Source organism: Parasteatoda tepidariorum, chromosome 8 (assembly GCF_982258835.1).
Source record: "Parasteatoda tepidariorum strain Cologne lab strain chromosome 8, Ptep-v5.0, whole genome shotgun sequence".
NCBI lineage: Eukaryota > Metazoa > Arthropoda > Arachnida > Araneae > Theridiidae > Parasteatoda > Parasteatoda tepidariorum.
Genome location: NC_141762.1, coordinates 106,149,021 through 106,161,847, shown reverse-complemented (window position 1 = coordinate 106,161,847; position 12,827 = coordinate 106,149,021). Strand labels below are relative to the sequence as shown.

The 12,827-nt window shown below is 27.8% G+C and overlaps 1 long non-coding RNA gene across 1 annotated transcript; it reads left to right on the top strand.

Moving 5' to 3' along the window:
• The first annotated feature begins 8 nt into the window (after positions 1–8).
• LOC147806639 (uncharacterized) lies at positions 9–12,215 on the top strand. The gene is made up of 2 exons (XR_015436066.1): positions 9–72; positions 11,815–12,215. It is a non-coding gene; the product is annotated as an uncharacterized LOC147806639 (long non-coding RNA).
• The last annotated feature ends 612 nt before the right edge of the window (positions 12,216–12,827 follow it).

Here is a 12,827-nt window from a genome sequence, read left to right as displayed (position 1 = left end):
GCTGCAATGGATATGTGATACCAATATAAAATTCAATACCAAAAATACATATTCATCACATTCTTAGACAGGGTGAGTAGCCAAATTATTCAACAAAAAATAAGCACCTTTTAAGCACTTTTCGAGCTCTGAAAAAATATTTTTAAGCATTTTAAAAAAATATCATAATCAGGCAGAGCTGGAAAGTTTTTGACAATAGGCGGTTTTATCTTGTTTTAACCGTCATGTCAAAAAAAAAAAAAACTTTTGGCTTTGTTTTTGACAATTGTCCAAAATCATAAAATTTTGAATCATGTAAAACGAATAGCGTTTTCATTCGCTACGGACTGACAATACCCCAAAATAGATAGGGGTTGAATTGTGAAAACGTTGTATAGAACAATGTGAACTGTGTCTTTTTGTACAATTCGAAATGAAAATCAACATAGTAAAGGAAAAAAACTAATTTTGAAAAAGGGGAAAAATTAAGCACTTTAAAAATACCCCATGAAAAAAGTACCTTTAAGGGCTTTTAAAAAACGAAAATCGAAAAAGAGCTTTTTTTAAAAAAGCTAAGCACCCTGTTATATACATAGTTTTTACTATACTAGTTATTCTGATAAGCAGTTAAGAGCTAATTCTATTCTGCTAACTTTTAAAACAATATATATTTGCATTTTAGGCAATATATTTCATATTGAAGATCTATGTGGCAATATATTTTAAAGATCTATTTCAGCGATCTCTAAACAAAAGTCATGCATTTAGAATACAGTAAGAAAAATAATAATTAAAATAGAGGGTGATGCTAGGATTTTTCTAATGGAAGGCAGGACAAAGGGGCATCTTTAGAGCTCAATATAATTTTTTTTTAAATATTTGCAGTGACTCAACTAAATCGTAAAAAGAAATAAAATATTTTAAAAATTATTTAAAGGAGCATACACACCTAGGAAGGTCGGAAAAATCGATTCCCCCCCTCTCATCTAATTATGTTCTTGACTGTCTCAAGAATCATAATCCAAAAGATTAAAACGAAATTCGTCATAGTTATGTATTGTTCATTATGAAAAAATAAATGAGAAGACTAGTATTAAAAACCATAGTTTATTTTTTCAAAAATAATATTTTTAAAAAATAAGTCTGGGGGATCTGAGGAATCTGAGTCTATGACCCCCCTCCCAGGAAAAATTTCTGGATCCGCCCCTGTCCTGAACCCAACCAACCACCACATATTTAAATGAATTTGTTTTATTTTTCTATTAAAAAATTTAATAAATGTCCTTAATAGAAGAGGATATCTGATGCTGCCTGAGGGGATGATTAACGCAAAAAAATAACGATTTTCTCCTGTCTTGAAATTGTAATTCTATTAGAGACAATCCTTTACCCATTTCTTTTCTTCTTTATTATTCTAACCAACAGAAATTATTGGAAACGTGTTTGAAATAAGCCGGATTTTAAAAAATTTTATTGCCAATGGCACGTTATAGATTCGATGTGCGTAAATTACATCATTTTTGGCAAGGTTTCAAAATTTTTATGTTAAGAGTGGTGATTGCAGAACAATGTGTATTTTAATTGGAATGCTTGAAAAACTTGTATGCATAATTATAGATCAATATTTAGGAACTATATCTAGACTTTTAAATTAAATAAACTCTTTTCATATTTTTATTAAATTAATAGATTTCTTTACGACTTTAATGTAAGAAGGAAAAAAAATTATATTTTCTTACTATACATGTTAATTTTAATAGTAGTTTTAAATTATTACTTCAGCTTTTATTTTTATTAACTAATGCTGGTTTAAAAAAAAGCATTCCCGCAACATAGATGCTAAAGCTTCACAATTTCGTTACCAACGGCATGATTATGGCTATGTGGTTTGGATTGGGCATAGGCCACCTTTACTTCGTAGACAAACTGGTACTCATCCATCTGAAGCTGGGTATGCCACTAGGGATTGAATCCCGGTTCTTCACTTTGACAGCCTTAACCACTGAACCATTGCGGTTTTACTAGTTTTGATTAGTGCTAAATTTACACCCATTATGCATTTTTTTATTATTTGATAATAAATAAAAACATTAAATAATAAAGATTTGAAAATTATTAAGATTTAGAAATTATTTTAAAGATTTTACGAAAACTATGACATATTCGAAACATTCACATACTTGTTTACCGTTGTCACGGATTTAAATGATCAAAATAGTGTGATACTGCCCTTAATTTATACTTCTAAACTCCTTGTTAAAAACGAGGGCAATAAGCATACACATTAGCGGCCTCAAATTAGTATTTATGCATGTAAAAAACAAAATCGGAAAAATACTCTCTAATCTACTGACAAATCTAATATCGAGGAACGGAAAATTCAAAACAACAAAATTTGTTTGAAAAACAGATTAAATTTTATGGATAAGCCGCTTTTCAATTTTTTCAGCAATCAAACAAGTTTTCATGTCAATAGTCTCTATTTCCTAGTTAATGATTTTCCAGGTTTCGATACCATTTCTATTTTTTTTCTCGCTTTTCTATTTTTAATTGACGTCCCTAAATTTGTATGTTTTTTCTAACTTCATTTTTGACAAGACGTCAAAAATGTATACACCCTTTATTATTACACGAAAGTTCAACAATTTGTTAAAGATTAAAAAATAATATACGCATTAGAAATTACGTCAACAGTAATTTTATAATAAAAATAATATTTTAACTCTAAAGCAATTATTATTAAGAAAACAAATTTTTCTTAGTCATTCTCACCGAGTTCTGTTATGCTAACCTCACTAAAACGGGTTCATATGCAATTACGATGTACAGTAGAAAGTTGAGCAAGTTTATTTCAGAAAAAAACTTTTGGTTGAACGAATCATTATTGTACAATATGGATAAAAATAACATTTTAATAAGAGGGCGTATTTTTTATGAATTATATTTTGCGATACTTTAATTTGTCATGATATTAACCCTGAATATCGTAATTCATATGATATTAGTTACACATTGTTCATAAAAAGAAACATGAGTAACTAATTGCTAAACGTGTTATAGAAAGCTAACAGGTCGCTTGATTGGACCTTGATTTATCGATACGCAATTTTTATTACCCTAACAGTAAACACCAAATGTTGGCAACTAATTACCAAATGTTGACTCATACGCGATCTTGAAAATTAAAAGGTCGTTTTATTAGCCTTTGATTTAATGATTCATCTTATTACTTTTTCAAAGCAAAAACATATTAGCATGAAATTAAGCAGTTTATTATTTCTTTAAATTGCCCTAGAATATATAGGGTGTTTGGTAACGACCGATCTTAATATAAATCTTTAAGCCATCTTCATCTCACCTTCCTCCCTAGTGATTCGTCTTTGATAAGTATTTTATTAGTATGTATTTCAGGCTGTAATTATTGAACCCCAAAAAGTTATAAGCACATAAAGTACGAAAATGTGCTGTTAATTTCATGCATCGCTGCAGATTACTTAACGAGAAGAAGAGTTATTAAAGAGTTATTAACTTTTTGATGGGTTAAGGATTTTTAACAAAGGGCGTACTACTTTTAATCTATAATAATAATCTTAATTTAGGAACGACGCTTAGGTGTGAGCAGTTTATATTAGACGAATTCTGGTTGCTAGCACTCTTGAGAAAGAGCATTCCATTAACTATTATTAAAATAAAGTGTAAGAGCTTAACAATAATCAAGCGATCTGAAATGAACTGCAAAAGCATTTAATTCTGGGGTTTAGCAAGCGATAGCTAGCTGGGGTATATTTTGCCGAAAAAGAAGTCTGAAATTTGCTTAAATTTCTAATGAATTTCGGATCATCTATTTTGTAGCTGATGAATCTCCTTATTTTTGAGCAAGATTTTTTTTTGTATCTAGAGTATTAACAAAATGTCTACTTTAATATTTTCTCATAATTTAACAAAATTAATTTTTTCCACCATTGCTTACAAATAATTGAAAAATATATTAAAATACTAACTGTTTGCGGAGATAACATAATTTTGTTACCGCTACAAAGAATCTTAATCAGTAGAGAGGCAGACGTTTGGTTTTGTATTTACATCTGAATTCGAAACATTTAACTAATGTTTTACCCAGATAAAATTAGTAAGTATAAGCTGTAAAAATGATTAATTAAAAAAGGTAAAAGAATTTTGCAAAAAAAAAAAAATATATATATATATATATATATAAAAGTATATATAAATATATATATAAAAGTATATATATATATATATATATATATATATATATATATATATATATATATATATATATATATATATATATATATATATATATAAATATATATATATATATATATATATATATATATAAAAGTATATATATATAAAAGTATATATATATATATATATATATATAAAAGTATATATATATATATATATAAGTTCAAATTGAAGAATAAAACAAAGAAAAATTATAGACATATGAAAAAAAGGGGGTGGGAAATAATAAGTAAAAAAAACAACAAACAAAATTTTATTTAAAAAAAAAAAAAAAAAAAAAAGTGAAATGATAATTAAAAAACCGGAAAAAAAGCCGGAAAAAAAAAGATATAATCTTTTCTTCAGCCCACACGATTATATCCGCAAAACAGAGTGCTTACTGATATTGTATCAATAAAGCCAAAGCAAAATATATTAATACAATAGTGTGAGGAGCACTCAAAAAAATTTTTTTTATAAAATAACTACATAAAAATAGATCATAAAAAGTAAATATAACATGAAAAAACAGATAATAAAATAAAATAAAAATAAAAAATAAAATAAAAATAAAAAACATTAAAAAGGGGGGACTATAAAGCGAGTAGCAAAATCATAACAACTTACATGGACAGTTATTTTTCAAGAATGATTTAAAAATGTTTTCGCAGAAAGATTGCCAGATTACAAAATATGAAAACAAAAGCGCAAATTGAGTGTAACAAAAGGGTTCTAAAGTGTCGTTCTTACTGCACTGCTGAAGTGATTTGTTATTCTGAGTTTTGATTTGTTAGTTACCAAGGATGGGCCCGAAATGGATGTGCACAAGGTAATATTATACTGGATAATTTTAAAAATTGATCATAAATAGTTTTAGAAGATAGATGTTTATTTAAGAAAAAATATAAAATAGAGAAGAGAAACATAAATTGCCTGCTTTGCAAATAATTTTAGCCGCGGATTTGCACGATATGGATTAGTACATAGAAAAATTATTTAAATTATCAAAGAAAAAATTTTAATAGATAATTTTTAACACGGATTTGCCCGAAATGGATTTGCACATGCAAAATTAACAAAGAAAAATTTTTTTAGCAGATAATTTTAACCACGGATTTGCCCGAAATGGATTTGCACATGGAATTGTATAAATTAATAAAGAAATTTTTAGCAAACAATTTATCCACGGATTTTCCCGAAATGGATTTGCACATGGAAAAACTGTATAGATTAACAAGGGAAATTATTTAGCAAAGGAATTTTTAGTAAATAATTCTAACCACGGATTTGCCCGAAATGGATTTGCACATGGAAAGATTAACAAAGAAAAAATTTTTAGTACATAATTATAGCCACGGATTTGCCCGAAATGGATTTGCACATGGAAAAATAACATAAATTAACAAAGAAATTATTTAGTAAATAATTTTGGCAATGAATTTTGGCCTGAAATGGATTTGCACATGGGAAAATCATAAAAATTAACAAAAAAAAAAAAAATGTTTAGAAAATATATCCACCAAAATATACGATTAATTCAATGATTTTATATAAAATTTTATTACATTAGTTGGGTATCCATTGTTTTTCATCAGATTTTGAAAGAGTTTATCGATTTGTATTTTGGATAAATAAATATTACTACATATTCTTTTAATTCTGTTCATTTCATTAAAAGTGGTATTTAAATAGATGCTCCTAGAAACATTAGAATTCCAAGTAACTAGTTTATTAATATTAAAATTAAAATCATTTCTTTTATCGTATAAATCAACAAAGCAGATATTTTCAACTTTCATAATACCCAAATCCAAAAAATTGAAATTAATATTATCATCATGATTACGAAGTAAGATTAATTCCTCAGGGTATATATCACTCAATAAAACAGTAAAATCTTGGAAATTAAAGATAATTAAGTCAGCGCAATAAATGTTAAATGTTAATAATTGCAGCTTAAGCGCAATAAATGTTACTTATTGTTTTTCTTAACTTTCTTAGTGTTTTCTTGTATTTATTTATTTATATATATATATATATATATATATATATATATATATATATATATATATATATATATATATATATATATATATATATATATATATGTTTCATTACAAGACATTAATGCTATTATAACATTTAAATAAATATTTTTTCTGTAATCTTAAAATAAAAATATTCGATTTACATTAAAAAAATGCAACATTTAAAAAAAAAAATGGAGGGCAAAAAAGAGAAAAATTTGTAAAAGGATTTTTCTTTACGAGTGTTAAAATCCAAATTTTAAATGAAACAAACGATCTTGTTTTGAAAGAGCAAACTTACGGATGAGTACATTCCAGAAAATGGTAGAGTCACCGAAGTCTTAATTAGTAATCAACAACCCCTTTTACCCTTTTAAAAAAATAGACCGATATTGACCTCACCTGCTCTTTCCAACACCTGCTTTTACTACCACCCACTACATAGTACATAGAACAAAAAACCTAAATAGCTTCTGAAAGCAGACGATTATTTATGAAATCTAATTTAAAATCTTCAATAAAGCGGAAAAAGATAAATAAGAAAAAATACAATACTGGATGTAATAATATTAATTTTTGTTCACCTATTAAAAAAAAAATTTAACTAAGCAATCAACTGTTAAAAAATTTGTATTCCGACGCCAAGAAAATGGTTAATTCGATTATATATTTTAATTATTTAGGTTTGTTTTCTTAGCATTTTAGAGAAGTACAAAAGTCAAAGTCACAAACAAAACAAATATCATATTACAAATGACACATTAATTATTCTAGTGCTATTGCTAATTCAAACATCATTGAAAATTTCCTAGTAAATAAAAGAATACAAGAAATTTCTGAATTGTAAATAGATACAAGATTCGGCTCAACAATTGCTGCTACTAAATTAGAGATGCAACATACAAATATTTGGTATTTAGCTTATACTGCTTCAAAGCAGAATATTCATTTCGGACGAATAATGGAAACAGAATAACTCACATTTTTAATAATTTCAATTTGCATATTTTAAATATTACAACTTAGTTATGTATCACTTTTAATGTGTTACGCATTAAGTAAACTTAAACAATTCTTAAGTTTATAATATTTTAATTTAAAAAATTGCCAGAAATTAATTTTCATTTGCATAATATTCTATTAATTAATTTTGTGAATAAATATAAATTGATCAATTATTTATTTAAAAAAAAATATCATTTAATATGAATGTGCACACAATGTTTGTAAATATAGAATTATTTTCTTAGGATAATACATTTGGAATTTAAACTTAGGGAAACTTGGAAAACTTAGTTTGTTTCGAAGGTAAGTAGCAAAACAATAATGAAGATAAACAAATTTATGAAGGGGCCGATTAAAAGATACATTATTTTGTCCGTTTTTATGAAAAGATATTTTCTGAAAGGTCTGTTAACGGACAACAAATTTCTTCTATACAGACCCCTGTTATTAAATAAAAAAATTTCATCAAGTTTCGAAAACTTTGAGAGATTGTTCTAAGGTAGATCGCATTGCACGCAAACTACGTTTATAGTTGTCAGGTAGTTTCAATTTATTCATAAAATTGAGGTATTTTTAAAATACTACGTTAAACCGAAGCTAAGTTAGTAAATAATACTATTGAAAATTTAAGTAAGTCAAATGAAATATTAATTGGTTATAAAGTCCCCCAAATAGCATTTGTTCCCCCTTCATAGCAAAGTTATATATTAATTACTTAACATCCGCGAATAATCATCTCAGATTTCTCTTCGAAATTTTCTTTGAAATTTAATTTAAAAAAATCTAAAAATAAAAGCACGTTTTTATTTATGTAATCGCGTAATCTTTAGAACTATATTTTCTAAAATACTTCTTCTGTAGAAACTTTTTTAAACGTTTTGCATAAATGTTTTAATACCCTTCTGGGTACCCGGAACCAGCCGAGTTATAAATCCAAACTTTACCAGTTAACGCAGAACCAGCGCGAAGAAAATTCAATTTTCACCGTGTACGTAAACCAGGCAAAATTTTATTACTAGGTACATACATCTCTACCTTAAATGTCACAAAAATGTTTTAAACGTGAAAATGCTAAATATTTGCTTAAGTTTATGATGATAATTTAATTTCAGCAAGAAAAATTGGTTTAGAACTTATTTTTAAATCACGTGACTGCGAATCAAGATTTGTGGATTTTAAATATTGTCAATACAAATCGCGATATTTGATTTTAATATCGCTCGAATACGAAACAAATTGCTGGATAAATTTCTTAAGTAATTAAAAATCCGATAAATATTACTTACATAACTATTTAATTTTAATTAGCAATTTATTAAATTTTAAACAGGAGTGATACAGAAAAATCATTAAACCGTGAATCATTCAAATTCTCTCACTTAATAGTAGATAATAAGATAATTAAACAAATTTAAACAACTAACCTTCCTAAAATAACTTTAAAACGTTCACTATTTGTAAACCATTCAACACATATTCTTGTATAGTACATTTCTATTGCAATTTAATTTCTAATGATTTAATATGAATTTTAAAAATACGAAATTCATTGTTATTGAATTAAGAACTTTGTTATTGTTATAAGAACTGAAAAAAAAAATATTAATAAAAAACAATCATACTAAAATAAATGAAAAAAAATAAATAGAAATATATACATAAACATCTTTAATAAATGTATCAACAAAAACGGAAACTTACATTATAGATTGCAAGTCCTATCTAAAATGAAATACTAACTCTTGTAATTACGATTTTTTTTAAATTTACTTTCACTCTACTAGACGATAGCGAAGACTGAAAAAGTTTTCTAGGGTTGTTGTAATCTAATATTGTTTCTGTCTACTAGTTGGAATTTGCCGAACTAAACTCGCCAATTCAAAAGTCGCCAATTCGAAATTCACCAATTAAAAAAGTGTGAACTAAAATGCTACATAGAATTTTTTAACATCTTGAATTTCTGGGAGTGTATTAAAGTAAGTTGCGAAATACTTTATCATTTTAAAAGATACTAACATTAATCAGAACTAGATGCGAGAACAGGGGCCCCCATCAGGGGGGAAGGTGGGCGCACGATGCGCCCACTTAAACCTTGGGGGGGGGGATTTTTACACTAAATAAAACGAATAGTTTGGGGGGAATTTAGAATTTGTGAAAGAATGCGCCCAAGAGCTTGGGGGGGGGGGGCACTGTACGAGAACGAAATACTTTACTATGCATTTAAATCGTGTAGTTGAAAACTTCGATTCACGAAATCACGTTTGAAAAGTTTTTCCCAATTATTTGTTATTGAATAACCTTGTTATTGAATTAAATATAACGTGTTCAAATTTCTTCCGAAGTATTTCTTTTAGTTCTAGCTTTTTAATTTACTACTTTTCTCATCAGAATCACAAAAAACTCTTTCTCGTTAATGGAGTTTTTTCTTAAAAATTTTGATATTTCAATGTTAGAGGGTGTTATCTAAAGATGGCTAAACTTGAGTAAGCAAGAGAAAAACCATTTAAATCAGATTTCCATTTAAAGGATTTATTACATACAATACACCAGTAATTGGTGACCCAGGGAATAGAGCGCTTGCCTCCTAATGAGTTGACCCGGGTTCGAATCTCAGCGATGGTTGGTAGATACAAGTTCTGCAGTCGCCGCACAGTGACCACAGTGCTAACGTGAAATATCCTCAGTAGTAGACGGATAGTGGGATAGAATCTTTTCGCCATCAGACTAACCATGGGGTATTTTCATGTTTTTCCTCTCCGTGTAGCGCAAATTGGATTTAGTTCCATCAAAAAGTTAAATTTCAAGGTAAACTTCTTTCGGTAATTGATCCAGGAGTTCCTATGTCTTCTGACTAGGGTTCAAATTTACAAAGCTATGAAGTTGAACATTGGTAGTCTTAGACTCAAAAAAATTGTGCCGGCTGTTCAACGACAGTTATGTAATAAAAAATGCATCAATAAAGTGAGGCGTAATTGAGTTCTTGAAATAAAAGAGTTCTTTCTCATTATAAAATACATCAATAAGGAGCCGCAGTGATTCAGCGGATAGAGAGTTCACTTCCCAATGCGGTGTCCCAAGTTCAAATACCAGCGGCGGCTGGTTGATACGAATTCTTCTAGGAACGATCACAGTTCTGACGTAATATATCATCAGTGGTTGACGGAACGTGGATTATAATCCCCTCGCCATATCAGGTTTTCCTGTTCAGGTAACACAAATGTGGGTTACTTCCATCAAAAAATCCTCCACGAAGGCTAGTTTCTCCCTATGCATGATCCAGGAGTTTTTTCGTCTTCTGGGTTGGGATCAAAACTACAAGACTACGGAATCGAACATTGATTGCTGCTAACTTAGAATTGGGTCAGCTGTTCATCACCGTTTATAATATTCAAATATACATTTTATTTTATTTTTTAACCGTCGTGGAACAACCGATCCAATTTTTTGAGTTTACAAGTACAATGTTCAAGTTTTGTAATTTTGAACTCAATCCAGAAAACAAGGGAACTCTTGGATCAAGTTTTGGAAGAAATTGCCTTCGTGGAAGACTTTTAGATGGAACTAACTCGCGTTCGTGTTACATGAAGAGGAAAAATGCGAAAACCTCCCACGACAAGCCTCGCGACAAGGAACTCTAAGTCATGACCAGTCTACCACTGAGAATATTTAACGTCAGCACTGTATTTGGGGCAAGCCGTATGCTGAATTCGTATCGACCAGTCATCGTAGGGATTCGAACCCAGTCCACCTCATTGAAAGGCGAACTCTCTATCCCCTGAGCCATCACGGCTCTTATATTATACATTAACAAGGTTTTCCTTAGTCTGAACAAGAGAGGATTTATTAAAACTGTAGTGTATCTACCACTACAAAAATACAATTCCAATTCTCTAGTATATAAGACATGTTAACTCGATTCCATGATGGGATACCTTTTCATAGACGAAGATTGATATGGTCTGTAACTTCCCTCCATACAAAAACAAATTTATCAGTAAGAAAGTTTCTTTTTTTATACACATAACACTCATTTCTACATATTTTTTATGCATATTTCCTTTTTATATACATTTACGCTGCATGAAGAAAGTTTTTCCTAGTATGAATAGTTGTTCAGCATTTTATACTATACAAAAACCTTTTTTGCGAATGAAAGTACTGTTTTTAAATTTAGAACACCTTATTCACGCTAAATTAACGAAAATATTGAAAAAGAAGTTTAAAAAATAATATAAAATAAAATAAATAAATTATCCAGAATTTTTCCTTTTTTTACCCTTTATACGCGATTTCCCGAAGGAAAAAAGCATTTTTTATAATTAGGTCCCTTCAAATATCGAAAAACACATTAAAAATATAATATAAAATAAAATGAAAACCAAAAAAAAAAGGAAATTTAAAGGGAGTTACATGGTTTTGACATGACATGACAGTAATTAAAATATCACTTGCTTTGATCGATCCTTCTATGTTTTAAAAAATAAGGATTCAAATTTTGTTTCTTCTGTACATTTTATTTGCATAAATTATAATATTTTTAATCTTCTTTCATTAGCACAAAGGCACCAACAACTTCAATGCTTTTAATCAAGAAGGAGACTTAGGAAAAAATATTTCTATAACCAGTGTCGAACCTATTGATAAAAATATTTATTCTGCCGAAATTACCAGAATTCCAGAAGGTTATAAACAGTTTTTTCACCCTTGAAAAGTACTAGTTCCAAGAACAGCTTACAAACAAGGAATGTGTATAGTTTCAAGTTTTGAGAATGAAGAACCTGTGTTCGGAAAAAAAATTATTATTTTGTGAATAGGCTCCAAAGTTTTATTTGTGTGTAATTTTTTAAAATCTTGTTGTGTTTTTTACAATCAACTGAAAAATGTGATATAGTTAAAGTAATAGCACCAGAAAGTGTATAATAATGAATATGTAATAAAAATATTGGTTTTTCTCTACTCACTATCATTTACTAATTTGTAAAAAAAAAAATACAGTATTTTTTTCTTAACTGTATAAAATTTTAATCTTTTAATCAAGTGGTAAATTATGTTTGTAAAAAAGTAATTTAGTTAAATTGTAAATTTTAATTCAGATGAGGTAGAATATCAAGAAGTTTAGAATCTAGTATCTTGTTAAAATATTGAAAATTATATTCAGATAACCAAAATTTCAAAACTGTAAACATTGAGGCATAACATAATTTTTGTCCTAAATTACTGTAAATAAAAAATAAGTTTGAGTTCAATGCACTCTATTAGTAACAAAAACATACTATCGTTCATATTTTTGAGTGAATATTTTGAATTTTTTTAATGAATGCTGTGATATGTATAAAAATATAATATATTTAAATTTTAAAATTTTGCATAAAAATTATTACATTCTGTCTATGTATACGAACATTAAAGTGATTGTGAATGGATAAATTTTGTTTGAATATTGATCTGAATTTGTATATTTTTTGTTAATATTTCCAAGTTGCGTTATTATTTTTACACTTCTTAATTTACTTCAAATTTATTATTTTCATACGCTAATGTAATTAATATTAGACTGTTTCCTTAATT